Source organism: Vulpes lagopus, chromosome 10, assembly GCF_018345385.1.
Source record: "Vulpes lagopus strain Blue_001 chromosome 10, ASM1834538v1, whole genome shotgun sequence".
Classification (NCBI taxonomy): Eukaryota; Metazoa; Chordata; class Mammalia; order Carnivora; family Canidae; genus Vulpes; species Vulpes lagopus.
In genome coordinates this window covers 81,351,291-81,365,690 of record NC_054833.1, presented here as the reverse complement: position 1 = coordinate 81,365,690, position 14,400 = coordinate 81,351,291, and positions in this window count along the sequence as shown.

Genomic DNA, 14,400 nt, shown 5'->3' with positions numbered 1-14,400 from the left:
CCTAACTACTTCCTAAGACCACCTAGAAATTTTCCCCAAAGTGGGGTGCTTCGGTGTCTCAGTTGGTTAAGTGTCTGCCTTCATCTCAGATTATGATCCTGGGATCCTAGGATGGAGCCCTGTGCCGGGCTCCCCACTCAGTAAGGAGTCTGCTTTTCCTTCTCCCTCTACCCTTCCACCCCCACCCCATTGCTTGTGCTCTCTCTTTCTCTCTTTCTCAAATAAATAAATAAAAATGTTTAAAAAGAAAGAAGGAAAGAAGACAGTTTCCCCGAGGTAAGGAACCCTTCCCTCTGCAGAGCCAAAAGGCCTTGGTCACAGCATCAAGTGGGGGCTGGTCCTAGGGAGGGTCGTCTAGGGTGGCAGCTAGTGAAGGAGGCAGCTGAGTCACTGCAGACCCCTAGAGAGCAGTCATTCAAATACCTGAGAGGGGAGGTACTCGGTCAAGGTTGTGCAGTCAGAGCCTGGCTTCCTGACCGGCCTAGGCCTACCAGATGAGGCCTCTCAGCTCACCATCTCCACCACATGCACCTCTCCTGCAAGGGGTCTCGGGCTCACCCTGACGTGGCATCACTCTGCAAATCTGACTTGACACCCCCGGCTTCCACTTTCACATGTCACTTTGCCTGGACCACCGGCACTCTCTCCATTTGCACATATAAATTGGGGCTGCCAGTACTTACCCAGACTGATGGATGGCTACCAGAGCTGCTGGCCACTTCATCCTTGAAACTCATCCCTCTCAAAAAAAAAAAAAAAAAAAAAAAAGGAAACTCATCCCTCTCAGTTTGTCCACCATCATATTTTTCTGGTTTCTCCTCATGGGTCTTAGGCATTTGTGGACTCCTTCATTCATCCCACCAAGATGTAAGTGGCTGTTTTTATGTGTCGGTCAGTATGGTTGGGTCTGGCAACTGGTGGGGAGCAGGATGGCCAGGACCTGCCTTTTGGAGCACACAGTGTAAGAGGACCCTCTGGGTCCTGTTGGGAGCCCCTCCCATCTCCTTCCCCCCCGCTCTCTCCTGATCATCTCAGCTACATGCCCATGACCATCAAGCCCCATTCTCTGCCCAGAACTTCCTTCCAAGCTCTAGACCCACATCTCTTATACACTGTGGAGGACATTTCCCTCCAGATGGTCCACAAACAACTCAAATTTGCTTCATGATCATCTTCTCCAACCTGTCCTCCCCTACGGCTTGTCTCATAAAACTGGAGAGACACTCTCCGCTCTTCCTTCCAGCACTTCACAATCATCTACCCCCTAAAGAACGTACTCTGTCCTTGCCACGGCCTAGGCTTGCATCACTAACCCGGCCCTAGCCTTGTTCCCTCTAAACTGCATGGACATGGCTAGAGGGATCTTGTAACTCCAATCAGCCCAGTATCTGTCAGTGGATAAATGAATAAACAATGTGTGGTATATCCACACAGTGGAATATTATTCATCCATAAAAAGCAATGAAGTGCTGATACATATGATACAGCACTAGTGAACTTCGAAAGCATGAAGCCAGGAAAAGGAAGCCAGATACAAAAGGTAACATAATGCATGGTTCCATTTATGTGAAACGTCCAGAATAGACAAATCTATAAAGACAGAATTGATGGTTGCCAGGAGCTATGGGGAGGGATACAGGAGAGAAACTACTTACCAGGGAAGGGGTTTTACTTTGAGTAATAAACATGTTTTGTCACTACATAAAGGTGATGGTCATCCAACACTGTCAATGTACTAAATGCCACTGAATTGTTCACTTTAAAATGGTTGATTTTAGGGACACCTGTGTGGCTCAGTGGTTGAGCATCTGCCTTTGGCCCAGGTCATGATCCCAGGATCCTGGGATCGAGTTCCGGATTGGACTCCCTGTGGGGAGCCTGCTTCTCCCTCTGTCTCTGCCTCTCTCTGTGCGTCTCTCACGAATAAATAAATAAAATCTTCAAAAATAAAATAAAATGGTTAATTTTATTAATGTCATTTCAATTAGTTATGTTTTTTTAAATACCACCTCATATCCATTAGGATAGCTCCTACCAAAAACAAACAAAAAAACAAGCAAAAGAAAGGAAGCATTGGCAAGAATGTAGAGAGATCGGAACTCTTGTGCACTGCCAGTGGGAATATGAGCTGGTGCAGCCTCCACGGAAAACAGGATGGCAGTTCCTCAAAAAATTAAAAATAGAAATACCATATGATCCAGCAATTCCACTTTTGGGTATCTACCCAAAAGAATTGAAAGCAAAGTCTCAAAGAGACACTTGCACAACCATGTTCATAGCAGCGTTACTCACAATAACTAAAATGTAGAAGGAACCCAGGTGTCCATCGACTGATGAATGGATAGATGATATGTGGTGTAAATACATGCAGTGGAATGTTACTCAGCCTTAAAAGAGAAAGAAATCCTGCCATATACTACAGCGTGGGTGAAGCTTGAGGACAAGATGCTAAGTGAAATTGGCCAGGCTCAAAATGACCAATGGTGTCTGATCCTGCTTGTATGAGGTACTTGGAGCGGTCAGGTTCACAGAGACAGACTTGTAATGGGGGTTGCCAGGGGCTGCGGGGAGGAGTTAGTGTTTCACGGGTACAGAGTTGCAGTTTTCCAGGATGAAAAGAGCTCTGGGGATGGGTGGTTCTAATGGTGCACAACAGTGTGAGTGTATTTAATACCTCTGAACTGGACATTAACAAATGTTTTCAGAGTAAATTTTATTCTAGTGTATTTTATTTTCTTAAATTATTTATTTATTTATTTATTTATTTATTTATTTATTTATTTATTTATTTAGAAAGAGAGAGAGCATGAGCGGAGAGAGGGGTAGAGGGCAGAGGGAGAGAGAGAATCCCAAGCCAACTCCATGCACAGCATGGAGCCCAACATGGGGCTTGATCTCACAACCCTGAGGTCATGACCTGAGCGCAAATCAAGAGTCAGATGCTTAAGTAGTATCTTTTCAGTTCCCTGTCATGGCTCTGCTCTTAGAATGGAGCTCCAGCTCCCCAGTTTGGCACCCAAAGCCCCCTGGGACCTGGCCCCTGAAAGTCTCAGACCTTATGCCTTGCTGCTCCCCACACACAGTCTTTACTCCACAGTCTCAACTACTAACAGCTTGTCACACATGCCCGCCACCTTCTCCAATGCTGTGGGCCTTTGCACATGCCCTTTGCACATGCTATTCCTTCTGCCTGGGACACTTTTCCCCACTTCCTCTCCAGGCACATGCTTCATCCTTTAAAACTATTCTTGGAGATTATTTTCTCTAGGAAGCCTCTTTTTGCCTCCCTGCTCCCAGGTCAGGAGCCTTTGGGCTCCCCTCTGTTATGGCACCAATGTCACAGTGCTATATGTCTGCCTGTCCCACTAGGCAGTGTGCTGCACAAAACCACTGACGAGGCTTTATTCACATCCATGCATGAGTCAGCAGAGAAGAAAGGAAGCGTGCTAGTGTGGAGATTACCGAACTCTTAGTCTAGGTGTGTAAGACAAGCACAAAAGAAGTAGAGATGAGGGGCAGTAGTACATAGAGGAGGAGGCAGTTCTGTTCATGCCACTGAGCCCCAGAAGCTTCTTGGAGGTGGGCCATTTAAGAGGGCGACATCTCTACAGTCAGAGATGGTGGTCATCGGGAAAGCATGGAAAAAACACAGAGGTAGGGAGTTGCTTGGCGTGGAGAAGGAGCAGAAAACTCCTTCCAAACCTTTCAAAGCCACAGAAGCCTTCTTAGAAACAAAGTCACAGGGAACCCCAATCCATAAAACATATACAAGTGGAACAGCGCTGCTCAAACTAGACGTGAGGAATCGGAAAGCTCTCTTCTGTCCCCACCATCACACACACAGCGTCCCAACCACTATGAACACACCATCCCAACTGTACACATACCATCCCCACCACACACGCCATCCCAACCATACACACGGCTCCCAACCACCACACACTGTCACAACCACCATACACACACCAACCACCACCACATGGTATGTGTATACCATCACAACTGTCACACACACACACACACACACACACACACACACAAATACCACCACATTCACACCATTCACACATACACACCATTACACATGTACCATTATCATTCTCACCAGAACACAGAAAATCAGCTGCACCGTGAGTACAGGTAGAGAACGGTTAGAAGTATAACTCCATGAACAATAGGAATTAGTCATATGGTGCCTTATGAGCTCAGTTGAGGAGCTCCAACTTCATCCTGAGGGCCATGGGGAGCCATGGAGGAGCCTGAGCAGGAGAACCAGCTGCAGTGTAGAGATGGTATAGGACAGCTGAGTTGGCCATGGCTAGCCTACCCAGACAAAGGCCCTGAAGGATGCAAATGGGACCCTCACTATTCCTCTAGTGCAGGGTAGGTAAGAGGGTGTCCCTAGGCTGACATGGCAAGTATTCTCAGGCTTGAGGACATGGACCCAGGTCCAAGCCAGCATTCTCACTCCTCCTTAAGCTGGGACCAGACTCCATGTTCTGGCCATTGTCTAGATGAACCCAGGGTAATTGCTGGGAGCTGGGGGGTGTGGTGGGGGCAGGGGAGGCTGGTGTTGGCAGCGTAGTGGCAATGGGGATGAAGAGAGGAAGGAGCAGATTGGAGAGACGGGATACACAGAACTGAAAGGACTGGCGTGGAAGGTGAAGGAGACAGATCAAAGAAGACCCCAGATGTCTGGCTAGGTGACCAGTGGGTGGGAATGCCAGTCATTGAGATAGGGACCCAGGAGAAGGAAGAGGCTCAGGTGACATAATGATTCCATTTGAGGCCTATGGGGTGGCTCTGCCTGTGGGACAGCCTGTCCCCGTTGTTCAGAGCAGAAGAGGGCAGCAAACAAAGGTGAGAGGTCTGGGAGGAGGCCCAGTGTAGAGTCACCAAATCCCACAGAGATGGTAACAAGACCTCAAGGATAGAAGAGAATGCCCAAAGCATCTGTAGCCAGTGGGATCTGTGGTGGGGTGAGGGCACAGGAGCTTCTCTAACCCCTCAGACCAACCAAGGTCCCCGGGATGTTGTCTCCACAGCACCCTCTATTTCCTGTTGCCACACTTGCTCATCTAGGGTGACTAACTAGTCCCATTTACCAGGACTTCCCTGATCCTAAAACTGAAAGTCCTGAGTCCTGGGGTTCCCTCAGTCCCAGGCAAACCGAGGCAAACCAGGGCAGCCAGCCACCTGTGACTTATGTCAGTGTTAAGGACTTGGTTGATGTCCATCTTTGCTAGTCAGTGGGAATACCACTTAAGAGTCAGGGGAAAGAGGAGGATGCTGAGAGGACCTGGGAACTGGTTTGGAAAGTAGGGGGAGAACCTCAGGGACGCATCTTGGATCTTTTTCGACCTGGGGAATTGGTGCAACCCAGATGTAGTGGCTCAGGATCTGGGAGTGGTTTGGGCCCCCAGGCCCCCCAGGCCCCCCAGGCCCCTCTCCCCCTTCCCCATCTCTCCTGCCTCAGAGGCCATCGGCCTCCGGGAGATACCAGGGATCCCTCCTCACAGCCCCACAAGGTGGCGCTGTGCCAACGCCTGCCCTAGGCTCTGCCCGCAGGGATGGGGCCTGGAGAGCCTCCGGCCAGCCTCCTGAGCTGGCTTCCCCACCTCTCCCGGAGGCCCTGGGTGATCAGGGCTGGTCTGGGGGAAGGTGACACCCCGATGCCCCCACAGTGCACTCAGGCTTTTGCGCTCACCAGGCATACTTACACTTAGCCAGCACATTCTCCTACCCACATGGACCCCAAATACCCTTGACCCTGACGGCCCTGCAGGAACATGCTTGGCAGAGCCAGGACAGCCTGAGGGGTCGTCGCTCCCAGCCCCCTGTAGGGACGGCCTCGACCAAGGCACACACGGGAGCATCGGTCAGGACCACAGTGCACGGAGCCGCCTGCCTCGCCTGGCACCCTTCCCCTCACACTGAGCAGAGGCCCTAGCTTTCCCCAGACACCCCTTCTCCACAGCCCCTGCCATGCCTCCCTCACGGCCCTCCAGTGGGGATCAAATAAGACGCCGGAAAAGATGGGGTTTCGTGAAAGTGCAAGGTGGACAAGAGGGGAACATACACACACATATGTTCACAAATAGACCCAAACACACCTGCACACACAACAGGCAGCCCCCAGCACCTGTGCCCCGGCTACACACGGGTGAGCTCGTGGGCAGTGGTGCATGTGAACTTCAGCACAAGGACACATGGCACCCAAACTCACCCTGCTGCTTAGACCTGCACACCTGGTCCAGACACCTGATGCCTGGTGGGCCCCTCCTTTCCTTTTGCTATGAAACGGAGCTGGTGAAGAGGCCCAGTGCCCAGGCAGGGGTTCCCCAAACATCCAGACTGTCCCCCAGTCAGCCTCAAGTTTGGCTCTGGCTGCAAATGTGCTCCTGCAGCCCCCAGTCCGGGTTCCAGCTCCCGCTCCACCAGCTGTTGATCTCAGGCAAGGCCTTCTACTCTCTGGTCCCTCCCCAGCAACCGAAGGCTGTATTGTCCTGATCAGAACTTAAGGGGTTCTGGGGGTCTGGGGAGAGACTTGGGGGTGCAAGACGTGCCGCCCTGCAAGGTATGCCCCACCTAAATCAGAAGTCCCATTCCACCTCTGAGTCTGGGTCCCTCCGGTACCCTGAGAAACCTTTCCAGGGGTTCATAAGGAGCCCGACACAGGACATGGTATGCCAGAGGCATATGGGAAATCTTTCTTCCTTTATGACAGGGAATCATCGCGTTGTGGCGGGGATTGTAGAGAAGGAGAGACTGTATGAAAGAGTGGATTTCCACACCCCTGACCGAGTGTGGAGGTGCCTAATAACAGGAAGCTGCATCCCAGAGGAGAAAGGGAGTGAGCTGATCTCAGAGTCTACCTGGCTCCTTGTCATCCCTCCCCTGGCCTCAGCCTGCACCAGACCTGTGAGCTCCTCCTCTACTAGGGGTGGGCAAGCCTGGAAGGAGCGGGTGTCCCGGAGCACAGGGCAATGGCCTGGGTACTCATGTGTGCATCTAAACATGTGTGTGTGCCTTCACATCGCTCAGAGCATGTGAAAAATTGCTCAGGTGAGCCTGTGGCTTCTGTTGGAATCCCAAAGGCACCTGTGGACTCTGAGACCTTACCCAAGTTACTTTACCTTCCTGTGCCTCAGTTTCCTCATTTAGAAAATGGAGATTATGATCATAATCAAAACTAACTAATAGACACAGGCCTCATGGGCATGTAAAAAGTAGCTAGCTGAGCACCTGGTGGCACATGGCTAGTGTTCAGAAGCCTCTTAGCTGCTGTTTTATGTAACACAGCTGGCACTGTGTACTCATTCATTCATTCATTCATTCATTTTGATTCACTAACTGGCTCTATCTCTGTGCCAGGCCAGCCTTGGACTGGACAGGGTCCTCAACCTCCAGGAGCTTCCAGAACAGGGGGAGACAGGTCTGAACACCAACAGCAACAGGAGAGCAGATGCTGAGAGAGGAGCTGGGAGATGGGAGGGGTGAAGAGGCCTGTGGGAAAGGAGGGACCCCACCCCCAGGTATCCCCACACTCTGTGCGCCACCCCCATCTGAGAATTCCCTCTTTGCCAACTGTCTACCTGCCTGCCTACCTCCGGGCCTTTGCTCACACTTTCCTTTGCCCAGAAAGGCCCCCTCCCACATTCAACCTGGTCAGCCTTAGTGGTACCTCCTGTGTTCCACTCTTGGCTTTACCCACCACACTCATCAGAGATGCACCATTTGACTGATGTATGGCCAGCACGTGCTGCCTCCTGGGGCTACTTGTTTCTAGAGTGCCTTTGCTCCGTGACCTTGAGCACAACTCTTCACCTCTCAGGCCTCAGTGTCCGCCTCTGTAAAATGGGCAGCACCTTTTTCTCAGGACAGGTGTGAGGATCAAAAGAGAGAATGTTTGGGGAAAGCACTTTGCAAACTGTAAATTTCTGGGTACCTGTCCAGGAGAGTTTTTTCTTCAAATAGCTTCCTGTCCTCTCCTGGGTGTGAGCCAAAAGGTGTGTACACCCCATAGGTTCAGGCCATACTTCCCTGGAGCTCAGGTGTGGGGCAGCTTCTGTTTGGGGTTTGTGTTTGATTCAAAGACAGGGACACTCCTTCGCCCAGGTGATGTGGGTGGCGCCTGGCCAACAGAGCTGCCAGGGGAATCCCGAGGCTGACAGGCCCTGATTGCACCCCACAGTGATCAGATGGCAACGCGACCCCCAAGAAGGAGGAAGGACATCCAGATGGTGCTGCAGGGACAGAGTGTCCCCTGGCATCAGGTGATCTGGGTGTGATTCTGGCTCTCTGGGTGACCTTAGGCTAATTGCCTTCAGCCATAAAGCCAGTGCACAGGATTTATAATTCGGGAACCCCTTATACTTCAGGGGGTCCTGAGGGTACCAAATGGGGACTAAGAGCTGACAGGGCCACTGTGTGGGAAGTCTCTTGAAGTCAGGCTCTGCCCCACCTGCTTTCCCAGGCTTGTCACCTCCACCCTCCTATCCACTCTATGCTGTAGCCACCTGGCGAACTTGGGGTTCCCTCAAGTCTGCTGAATCTCTAATCCCTCCCTCCCTGCCTCTCTCCCCGATCTCCTGTTTAACATCTTTTCATCCCCTAGGACCCTGTGCAGACATCACCAACTCCAGGGACCCTGGCAGCTTCCAGGCACTGAGGGGCTCCTCTTCTACTCACATGCTCTGTGGTTTATGGGCAGATATACCCACACCACTCACATTACCACTGTTCCCCCAACACCTACCAGTTCAGGGCCAGACACAGTCATGAGTAAATACTCCCAAAGGTCCTTGGCACACAGAGTAGGGGGACCATCTGGAAGAGTCCATGTGGTTTTGATTTTGCAGAAAGAGCCCCCCGAAGGAGCTGGGCTGAAGTTTCTGCCCCACCAGTTACCAGTTGGGTGGTCTCTGGCCAGCCGGTTGGCTTCACTGAGCCCTGGCTTTCTCATTTGTTAAGTGGGGGTGGTCTGAGCGTGAGAGCGGATAAATGCCCGTGTGCCCAGAGGGCTCAGTGACTGGGAGCCGTGGCTGCTCTATCTCCACTTCCACCAGGACTTCCAAGGGAAGAGGCATCAGGGCTCTGAGTGACACAGCCTCCACAGCGACAGCCGGGGATACTGCAAGCACACGTTGGGCCAAGGTGCACAGATAGCTGGAGCAGCCTCCCCAAGGCGTCCGTCGCTCCTGGAGCCTGGGTGGGCTTGGAGGAAGCCAGCAGAGGGCAGTGAACCCCACTGATTTTCTAGGAGGGAAGCCAGCCAGGACCTGGTTGACTTTGGAGGGGAACATGGACCGGCCCCCGGGAGGCCCCAAGGGGCAGTGTGCAGAGCAGCCAGGCCTGGCTCGGGCACTGTGTGTTCTGGCGACTGCGTGAGGGCCAGGCAGGCTGGGGGCGCCGCAGGTCCCGGGAGGTGCCCCTGGGAGCAGCTTTGAGCTCTGTCCACACTGGTGATGGACAGCTGTCCATTGGGGAGGCCTCTCTGGGACCTCAGGAGCCCAGAACCCATTTTGCAACTTCACACTGAGACTGGCCAACACCTATCATGTTCCTGCACTGCAGGAGGCCTTGTGCCAAGAAGTATTGAGGCCGCTGGTTAGGAGCAGGGACTGAAGTCAGACCACCTGTTTTGAGGCCTGATGGTACCCAGCCATATGACCCTGGGTGAGATACACAGCCTCTGTGCCTCCGCTGTGAGGCTTAAACAAGCTAACACGTGAAGTGTCTAGAGTCGTTCCTGACTCTGAGCATTAGCCTTCACCTAATGGGAGCTATTAGCAGTGACCTCAAGAAAACCATTTAATTGGGCAACCTAGGTGGCGCAGTGATTTAGCACTCCCTGCAGCCCGGGTGTGATCTTGGAGACCCGGGATCGAGTCCCACGTCGAGCTCCCTGCATGGAGTCTGCTTCTCCCTCTGCTTGTGTCTCTGCCTCTCTCTCTCTCTCTCTCTCTCTCTCTGAATAAATAAATAAATCTTAAAAAAAAAAAAAAAGGAAAACCATTTAATTTCTCAGTGTCCTCATCTGTGAAACAGGACTCATAACAGTACTCCCCTCACAGCATTGTTACAAGGATCGGATGAACTAACTTATGGAAAGTGCTTCGATTCTGAGCATAACACCAGGTGCAAAGCGCTCCGTATTATTGGTCTAACACGTATCTTGTTACAGCTACAATCGTGAGTGACGGCTATGACCTGTTTCTAGGGACTCCCCTCACCTGCTCTCTTCTAAGGTCTGGGCTCTGCAGCCAGATCAGCTGCCTGGGTTTGAATCCCACCTCGGCTGTTTCTTAGAGGGAATGCTAATAGTTACTGTTTAGAGAACTAAATGAGAACAGAAATACAAAACCCTGTATTTTGATAAATGATGCCTAGCAGAGAGTACATCTCAACAAATGTTTCAGCTGTTGTTATCCCAGTTGACAGATGAGAAAACTGAGCCTTGGTGCAGTGAGGGAAAGCTAGTGGCAGGGCCGGCACCGGGTCTTGGATCCTGGTGGGGGCCGGGGAAGTACCTCGTGAAGGAGGCCCAAGGAATGGGGGGTTTCACAGACCAACATCACCAGGCCAGGAGGTGACAGAGACAGACATGAACCCAGGGCTTGGCTCACCGCCGACGTGGTTTACTCTCAGGTAGGACATGTGATGCCAACAGACCAAGGGCCTTCTTGCATGGGGGCTGTGTCTCCGGAGAAGGCATCGATGACAGAAAAAAGCATTGACTTGACCTTGTTGTTTCAGTGGGTGTCTTCATTCTGAGGCCAAAGACACAGAGGGCTGCTTCCTCTGTGGTTCTGAGAAACTGCCAGTGCCATCCAGATGTCCTGAATAGTAACTTCCCATCCTGCCTTCCCGGCTCCACCCCAACATACCTCCCAGCCCCCCTCCCGTCCTTATCATGAGGTAGTCTTCATGCCTCTTTGCATTAGCACATGCTGTTCCCCCGCTTCTGGAATGCCATTGCCTCTCCTCTGCCTGATGTGTCCCTCTGGGCTCATCTCGCATTTACGCAAGTTGAGTCAGCAATGTAAACGGTCTTGTTCCCAAAAGTCTTTAAGAGGAAGACACTTTGTTTCTGTGTTGGTCTCCCTTTGCCCATCAAGGTCCACCCTGCTCCATGCCCTGGGGAGGCTGAGCACTCGGACTGCGTTCTTCTGTGCTCAGCCTGAAGAGCCCCGGGGAGGCTGGGGGCCCGGGAGGGAGTGGGGGGTGTTCCCCTGGCTGGCTGTGTCCCTCTACCTCTCCTGCCTTGAGATGCCTAGTTCTTCCCCCTCACCTCCCTGCGATGTGAGCCCCTGATGGGGGCAGGGTGGTGTCACGTCTGAGCCAGTCTGCGGGTCTATGCACATGACAGCACAGAGAAGACCCTTGGGAAACGTCCTTGACCCAGACCACATCAAAGGACTCGGACTGCCACACACATGGGATTCAGTGAACAGAGTCATGTCGAGCTCAGCGTCCACCCACCAGCTCCCCATCCAGTACCAGGTACTTACGGAGGTGTGCAGGCGCCAGGCCAGGCAGGGTGGCAGGATGAACACTGCCTTGGGTGGGGTGGCGCTGGCAGCGCAGGCCGGGCATAGCCCAGCAAAGCACATGCACACACCTCACACTGTTTCAGAAGGTGATGTCTCCTAGGAAGGACGGAGAAGGGGTACAAAGTGATGGGGGGGGGGGTGCAGTTCTAGATGTGTGGTCAGGGGGCCACTGGGCAGACGGGGTGTGAAGGAGCCAGGCCAGCGATGTTCTGGTGCAAGGACATTCCACACAGAGGGACCGGGGTACAGGAAGGCTGGGGGGTGGGAAGACTTGGTCTCGGGATCCCTGGGTGGCGCAGCGGTTTGGCTCCTGCCTTTGGCCCAGGGCACGATCCTGGAGACCCGGGATTGAATCCCACGTCGGGCTCCCTGCATGGAGCCTGCTTCTCCCTCTGCCTGTGTCTCTGCCTCTCTCTCTCTCTCTCTCTCTCTCTCCCTCTCTCTCTCTCTCTGTGACTATCATAAATTGAACAAACAAACAAACAAACAAAAAAAAGACTTGGTCTCTTGAAGAACAGCAGGGAAGCTGGGAGTCGGGGAGAGCTGAGGACTCCTCGGGGCAGGGCCCTCGCCTGGCCCTGGGCCTGCCAGCTTCCTGAATGGTGCGGGCGGGGGGCCCCATGCAGGCGCTCTCTCCCTGTGCTCTCCAGTCTTCATGATGACCTCATGGGGAGGGTCTTAGTATCTCTACTCCATACATGAGGAAACCGAGTCTGAGGGAGGTGAAGCAACTTGCTGAGTTCACAGCATCAGAGGAAGGACAGAAACGGACCCAGGCCTGCCTGCCCCGTAGGCCAGAAGGCATTTTTCCAGAACCAGCACATCCCTCTGCCAAGGATCTCTTCTTCCCTAACACTGGCCCTACAAGGGCAGGCTGCTGAGAGGACCCAAAGCTCCCGGCCGGGGGATAGGCGTTCCGAAGGCCATAGAGCCAGTGGGGAGGGTACTGGGATTCAGGCCCCCCACTCCTTGCAAAGGAGAAACTGGTTGGTGAACAGCAAAGCTGTGCTATGCTCAGACCTTCCTCCGGGGCCAGGGCATATTGGCTAATGGGTATCATTTCAGTCCTTTCATTTCTAATAGACACTGTAGTGTCATAAAGACTGTCATTTCCCATGGCTCAGGCAGGATAATCAACATGCTGGCTGCCCACAGGGCTGGGAGTGGCAGGATCTGGACAGAGCTGTAAAGATGACTATCCTCTCCCTGTTGGCCATTCCAGTCCTTTTCCAACCAGATATAGCTGGGCTTGGGGTCCCTAGAGGCCCCCGCTGGCTACACAGATACAGGTGCCAGAGGTGATGATGCTTGTCACATTTTAAAAACAGAAATTGAGGGGCAACCCGGGTGGCCCAGCGGTTTGGCGCCTCCTTCAGCCCAGGGTGTGATCCAGGAGACCTCGGATCGAGTTCCACGTCGGGCTTCCTGTAGGGAGCCTGCTTCTTTCTCCCTCTGCCTGTGTCTCTGTCTCTCTCTCTCTCTCTCTCTCATTCTCTCAGAATGTAAAATATTAAAAAAAAATAAAAACAGAAACTGAGGCCAGAGAAGGAAGTGGTCTCCCTAAGATCACGCAGAAGTCAGCGGCAAAGCTGGGCTGAGAACTTGGGTTTCCAGGCCAGAACTTTTGCATGAACTCAGTGGTAAATAGTAGTCACCGAGGTGTGTTAAATCTTTCTCAGGAGCCGGGCACAGTCATGCATGACCTCATTCAGTTCCCACACAGAACCAACGAAGCAGGTGTTATTACCATCACCTTCAATTAGCAGGCTGTAAGGTGGACCCCGCGGGATGCCCTCAAAGAAGATCTGGTGTGTGACAAGTCTTGTCCAGAGAAACAGACCCAGGTGGTTTGTAGGCTGGCCAAGATAGCTCAGCTGCTGGAGGAGTCTGAGAGGTAGATGGTGGGCGGGAGGAAAAGAGGAAGAGGCCTCTGCTCCAGACACACCACGATGTCAGTCAAGCCTCTCCTGCTGGCCCCTTACCCTGCTAGACTTCCCTAGTTCATCATCTTGCTACATTCACACAGCAAGCTACGAACAGTGGTCCCATTTTGCAGATAGAGATATCGAGGCTCACACAATCAAAGTGATTTGCCCAAATTCACAAAATTAATAAGAACTTGGACTTGAACCTGGTTCTCCTAATGTCCAGGCAACTCTTTTCCCTTCCTTAATTCATTTTTTACTTTGGTGGCTCCTTTCTCTTTTGTTTTCTCTACAAGTTACCAACTGTCTGCCTCCCTCTCCTTGATGCCGCTACATCTGGATGTAAGCCTCCTGACGGTAGGAATCTCATCTGACTTCTTCACTGCTGTGTATTTGGAGCCTGTCACAAAGCTGGAATCAAGGGCTTGAGTGGGTTGTTGAAGGAATCATGATCCGGCTATAATTTGTTTAACTGAAACCCATGGTCAGCATGGTCAACGTGGAGATTTCTATTGATGGTGAGTGATTCATTGTGCAGCTATGCAGGGGGGCAGGGGAAAGTGGTGTATTATAACTGCATTTTTGTTTATTTTTCATTAACAAGATTGCTCCACTTCTTGATACATAGAGCTCTGGGGAGGCCTGGACCAATGTTCAGGAGGATGCTGGAGCCCTCCTCATAGGAAAGTCCTGGGAACCCAACTCCTGCTTCCCCATAGTGTAAGCTTAGAGAAACATGGGTGCTGGACTCACTCTGAGTGAAGTCCAATGGTAGAAGAGGGCCCACAGATGAACAGTCTCCAAAGAGAACTCAGCTGACAGGAAATAAGGGACTGATGACCTATGCTCAATATCAGGGGGAGGACAGCTCAGAACTTTAATCAGCTTCTCAGTCAAGGATCACCATTTACATGAGAATA